The following is a 5956-nucleotide window of genomic DNA, read 5'->3' as shown; positions in this document are numbered from 1 at the left end:
TGTAAACTTGTGGGGGGCTTTTGAAATTGTGACAATTCTGGTTTTTGTTTTTTTTTCTCCTTCGTAGGTATGTTTGTAAGGGAGAAAATCATGCAATTTGCTCCTGGTGCAAAGTTTTCTTAGATATTTGTTTTGAAGGAATCAAAATCCTATTAAAATATTCATAAGCTCAAACAACCCAAGAAGCCACACACACAATTAGGCCTTTCAGCCCTTCTAATCTGAAAGCCACATAAATCATCATTCAACTATGGGAGCTGAGAAATCAAAACAAAGAAAGTACTCAGAGGGCTTCCATAAAAAAAGGGCACAAAATGTGGTCAAGAAAATGATCCCCATCCATGAGCAATGCACAAACACCTAGACAGCCTGGGAAACCTTCAGATTCCTGACTCATCAGAAAACATCCCTGTGATGTCAACTCTGGAATGGAATCAAAGAATGGTAGACCTGGAGGGGACCACTGAGATTTTGTCCAAACCTCTTTTTTTTTTTTTTTTTTTTTTTTTAGAAATGGGGAGACTATAACCCAAAGAAATCAAGGGATTTGCCCAAGGTCACCCAGGTTGTAAATGACCAAGGCTGTGCTTACTTCGGCTGCACACATACTAAAATTGGAATGATACAGAGAAGATTAGCATGGCCCATGCACAAGGATGACACACAAATTCGTGAATCGTAAATGACCAAAGCAAGATTGGAACCCAGTATGGTACATAGTGGAAAGAGTGCTGGATTTTGAGTCAGAAGAATTGGGTTTGAATCTTAGCTCTGCTCCTTGTAACCTGTATGACTTTGGGCAAGTCATTTCTACTCCCTGGACCTTAGCGCCTCATTTATAAAATGAGGAGGTTGAATTCCATAACCTCTAAGCTTCATCCACCTCTGAATGCTATGATATTGCCACAATCTTCTGACTTCAAATACAACATTCTTTTATTACACCAGCATTGTTTTTCCTGCCTCCAAGGTCACACAGCTATTTAGTGTCAGAGGTGAGACTAAACTTCAGTTCATTTCTCTTCAATTAAATAAAAAAACCAAACCCAACAACTGCCTCCTATGTATAGAACCTAACTATGTTAGGTTCTGGGGAAGAGATGAATAAGACATTGCTCTTTCCCCCTTGAAACCTACAGTCTGTATTAGGCAACTGTGTGGAAGACATATGCCACGTATCCAAATAACTATAATATAAAATAGAATCAAATAAATGCATAGGAAAGTACAAAGGAAATAACATAATAGCCCTGTAACAGAGGATCATTTCTGACTGCAGAGTATTTCTGTATAGCGGGAGTTCTAAAATGGTGGTCTAAGGACTCCTAGATGTCCTCAAGACTTTTTCTTGATAGTGTCTGTGAGGTCAAAACATTGTCATGATAATATTAAAATGTCTTAATGTCTAATATGGGAAATATCAATAGATATGGCCCACATAAACAAAAGCTCTTTGGGGCCCTCCATAATTTTTGAGAGTATAAGGGGGTCCTGAGATCATAGGAATCAGGAGGTCTGGGTTAGGAAGATGAGCTTTTGACATCTTGGAATCCAGAATGTAGGTACCAGTCTTATTGAAATTCTGTCCATGACATAGGGCAGGATGGGCAACCACAGAATGACCCAAAGCAAGAAACATTTGTTGTGCATCTACTATATGCTTTGGGAGAATATGAAAGAAATACCAGAAAGATCTCTATTCCCAAGTATAGTTAGAATCAGAATCTGCCTTTTAAACTCCTGTCCATTGCTCCTCTGGGACCAAGCAGATCTAGTCTTCCTCTTCCATAAATAAGGTAACCCTGAATTTAGATACCTGAAGATAGCTAGTATATCTTTGGCAAGTCTTCTCTTGTCTAAATACACTGAGTTCCTTCAACCAATACTCATATGATATAAACTTAAGCCCCTCAACCATCCAGAGCATACTCTGGATGCTCTCCAGCTTGTCAAAGCCCATCCTGAAATGTGACCCCCAGAACTGGACATAATGCTCCAGCTATGTGGTCTAACCAAGAGCTGGAGTATAGCAGTATGGATGTTTCCTTATCCTTGGAAGCTAAGCCTCTTTTAATTAGTCCAAGATCATATCACTCTTTTTTTGGCTTCCATGTCATACCATTGATTCATATTGAGCTTGCAGTTCCACTAAGCCCTACAGATCTTTTTCAGTTTTTGTAAGAGAGACAAGATTTATGTACATGGAACAGTTAGATAATAATATAAACCAATATGTATTATATGGTGAATGGAAGCTAAACAGTCTAAGGCAGAGTAGATAAAGAATGCTTCAAGGATGTGTGTGTGTATGTGTGTATGTATTATAATATTGGCTAGAAATGAGGGGGTAGGGTTTTCCTTAGAAGCAGATATGATTTTGAGTCATGGGTCCAACATGAACTTTATGACTTGTGACCAGTGACAATTATTATCTCATTTGATCCTCACAACAACCCTGGAAGGCAAATACTTTTATTATCCCCATTTGACAAATAAGAAAACTGAGGTCAATAGAAGTAAAGTGACTTTCCCAGGGTCACACAAGTAGTAAGTGTCAGAGGCTAGATTTGAACTCAGGTTGTATTTGAATACAGGTCAATGCTTTTATCCACTTCGCCATCTAGCAAGTCAATTTATCTCTCCAAGCCTTCATTTTCTCATCTGTCAAATGGACATATTAAAACTTGTGCCATGATCTTTATGGAGTTATTTTTATTTATTTATTTTTTTAGTGAGGCAATTGGGGTTAAGTGACTTGCCCAGGGTCACACAGCTAGTAAGTGTTAAGTGTATGAGGTCGGATTTGAACTCAGGTACTCCTGACTCCAGGGCCGGTGCTCTATCCACTGCGCCATCTAGCTGCCCCTCTTTATGGAGTTATTTTAAGGAAACCACAATATAAGATAACCTTGAGTTATTATTGTGATTTTTCCAGTTCTGCTGCCAAATGCCCTGTGTAACTTTGGGGACAAATCATTTAATTTCTTTAGGCTTCAGTTTCATTCTGTGGAAAGACCTACTTTCCTATGTATGGGGAGTGTTATGAGGAGTTATATTTAATTCAGTTTAGCAAACTAAACACCTACTGTGCACAAAGCCCACATTTCACATTAGCTCTTTGACCACTGGTAAGTTACTTAATCTTTCTAAGAATCAGGAGACTTCCTGAGACTTAACTATAGGTAAGTTATGACCTCCATTGTCAGAGGGAGTTCTACAACCAATGAAATTTCGATGCCTTCATGTGTCACCACACATCCAAGACACTGTATTTAGCATGTATATATCTAAGCTATGTATAACAGAGACCCCATCCTCAAGAACCTTAATATCTAGTGGAGTAGGGAGAAGACATCTTCACAAATTATTCAATATAAAAGAGAGTAAGAAAAAGGGCCAAAGGACTTGTTTAAGTGCAAAATGAGTATTACAAAGCAGCTGGGATACCATGCTGATAATCAGACTAACATGGCAGGTGGCTATGGGAAAGAGTATTCAGAAGACCAATTCCCAGATGTAACTTGTGTGTCTACAGATGGGCTCAGAAAGAAGAATGGATTTGGAATGGGAGTTCCAATGATTCAAATCCTCTCTCTGCCACATAGTACTGGCATGACCTTGGGAAGTCACATAAGTACCCTGGTCTTCAGCTTCCTCCCCTGTAGAACAAGGGGTTTGGATTAGTTGACATTTAAGATCCTTTCAGCTCTATATCTATGGTTCCCTGACCCTCTATGTGATGCTGGGAAATGAATAGAACCAAAAGGACTCCAGTCTCTCTGTGACTCTGTTAAAATGGCACTAAGGGTGCTCAGGGTAGTTCTTTAAGCACCAGGGAAGCTCAGAATATGTTCATTCATGGGGCTGAGGCCGACCATGAACAAGCATAGATCAGGAAGTCCACCAGAATTACCCCTACTCCCCCAGACTGGAGCACAATAAGATGCTGATGTAATGATGCTGAGTCATGCATCATTCTGGAACAGTGATGAGGACAGTGAAGGGACACATATAGGCAGGATGTCACTCTTTGGATCTGTGGTTTCCTTTGCCTCTGTGTACTAAACAGAAAGTCTTGCGGAGGCACTGTCGTGGGTGGCCTCATTCCCAGAAGTCCTGACTGACTGACTCAGTAGTAACCAGTTCCACAGGGCCACCTACCCCATCCAAGGATGACCTAAGTTTTGTAATCAAGTGGATGCCTTAATGGTGGCTTATACAGCATGGTCAGCAGCAGAAGCTGGCACACAGTGATGTCAGATTCAGCACTTGGAAGAGAATGACTCACTATATGATGGATAGAAAAACACCATTAAAGGGTGTGGTGCCAATGGGACAGGGTCTGAGTTACTACATTAATTAGTATCTTCCTCAGTCCGTTGTTAGAGGCTAAGACTTCTGGGGAAAGGAAAGGAAAAGGTCTCAATAGGAAGCTTTAGACAAGCAACAGATCCTAGAGTCTCTGAGCATTCATTTCCTCATAGGCCTCTTCTCCTGGTGTTTTCTCGACTGAATTCCTGTGCTGCTTATTTCTTTGTATCCAGACATATAAGACTAGTAGTGCCCCAGGGAGCTCATACATACCCAGTAGGACACAATCGAGGCATCCACATGAGCCAAGAGATGCCATCGGGAGCCACAGGAAACTTAAACAGAAGGAAAGGGCCCTAGGACCCCTAAGGACTATGGTAACCAGGTTGGTTTGTTTCTGTCAGAGACCACTTGCAATTCCGTCTCTTATAATAGCAGCATATGTCACCATGCTGCCGCAGAATGATGTCAGCCAGTTTAGACAACACTAGCAGTTTCTGCCACCAGAGCCCATCCTTAAATAGCTTACAATTGATTACCACCTTTCAATTCAGGATCTGCATCTGGCACTTCTAAACAGCCATTCCTACATGCAACTTGAAGCCCAGTCTGTGCTCATTACAACACACTTTTGTGTGTAAAAACACAGTATTGTTTATTTTCCCTTTAAAAATGCAGCTAAAGTAGACAGGGCAAAGTCTATGCATAGACTCCCATAAATTTTACTCATTGGAGAGGCTCCCAAGCTTCCTGAGAATCTCTTTATTTGTATCTCATTTATCTATCTATCTGTCATCTATTTATTTATTCATTTATCCAATTGTTCATTCATTCATTCCATTCATTCATTCATCTATCTATTAATTCATTCACTCACTCATCAACACTTCATTTATTTATTTATTCATTAATTCCTTTATTAATCAATTAGTCAATTAATTTATATATCCATGTATCCATCTATTAATTTTTTTTCTAGTGGGGTAGTTTTATTCATTTATTCTTAAAAATAGTGATAAACATTTTTATTTAAAGTTTTGAGTTCCAAATTCTATCTCTCCTTCAACCCTTCCCTTCCCTACTCCCTGAAGTGGTAAGCAATCAGATATAGGTTATACATGTTCAATTATGTGAAACATTACCATATTAGTAATTTTGTATGATAAAACTTGAATAAAAGAAATATGAAAGAAAGTGGAAAAATAGCATGCTTCAGTCTGTGTTCCATCAATATCAGTTCTTTCTTTGGGTGTGGATGGTATGCTTTATCATTAGTCCTTTGGGATTGTGTTGGATCATTGTATTGCTGAGAAGAGTTGTCATTCACAGTTCTTCATCAAACAATATTGCTGTCTTTGTGCACAATGTTCTCTTGGTTCTGCTCACTTCACTACACATCAGTTCATACAGGTTTTTCTAGGCCTTTCTGAAATCATCCTGCTTGTCATTTCTTATAGCATAATAATATTCCATCACCATCATATACCACAGCTTGTTTAGCCACTCCCCAATTGATAGGCATTCCTTTGATTTCTAATTCTTAGCCACCACAAAATGAGCTGCTATAAATATTTTTGTACAAATAGGTCTTTTTCTGTTTGGGGGGATGTCTTTGGGATATCAACCTAGCAGTGGTAATGCTGGA

General features: G+C 39.3%; 1 non-coding gene across 1 annotated transcript; it reads left to right on the top strand.

Moving 5' to 3' along the window:
• The first annotated feature begins 584 nt into the window (after positions 1-584).
• On the top strand, positions 585-691 carry LOC122730188. Its single transcript, XR_006353401.1, has one exon. It is a non-coding gene; the product is annotated as a U6 spliceosomal RNA (small nuclear RNA).
• Positions 692-5956: the final 5265 nt, after the last annotated feature.

This window comes from Dromiciops gliroides, chromosome 5 (assembly GCF_019393635.1).
Source record: "Dromiciops gliroides isolate mDroGli1 chromosome 5, mDroGli1.pri, whole genome shotgun sequence".
Lineage (NCBI taxonomy): Eukaryota > Metazoa > Chordata > Mammalia > Microbiotheria > Microbiotheriidae > Dromiciops > Dromiciops gliroides.
This window is presented reverse-complemented; position numbering and strand designations above follow the sequence as displayed.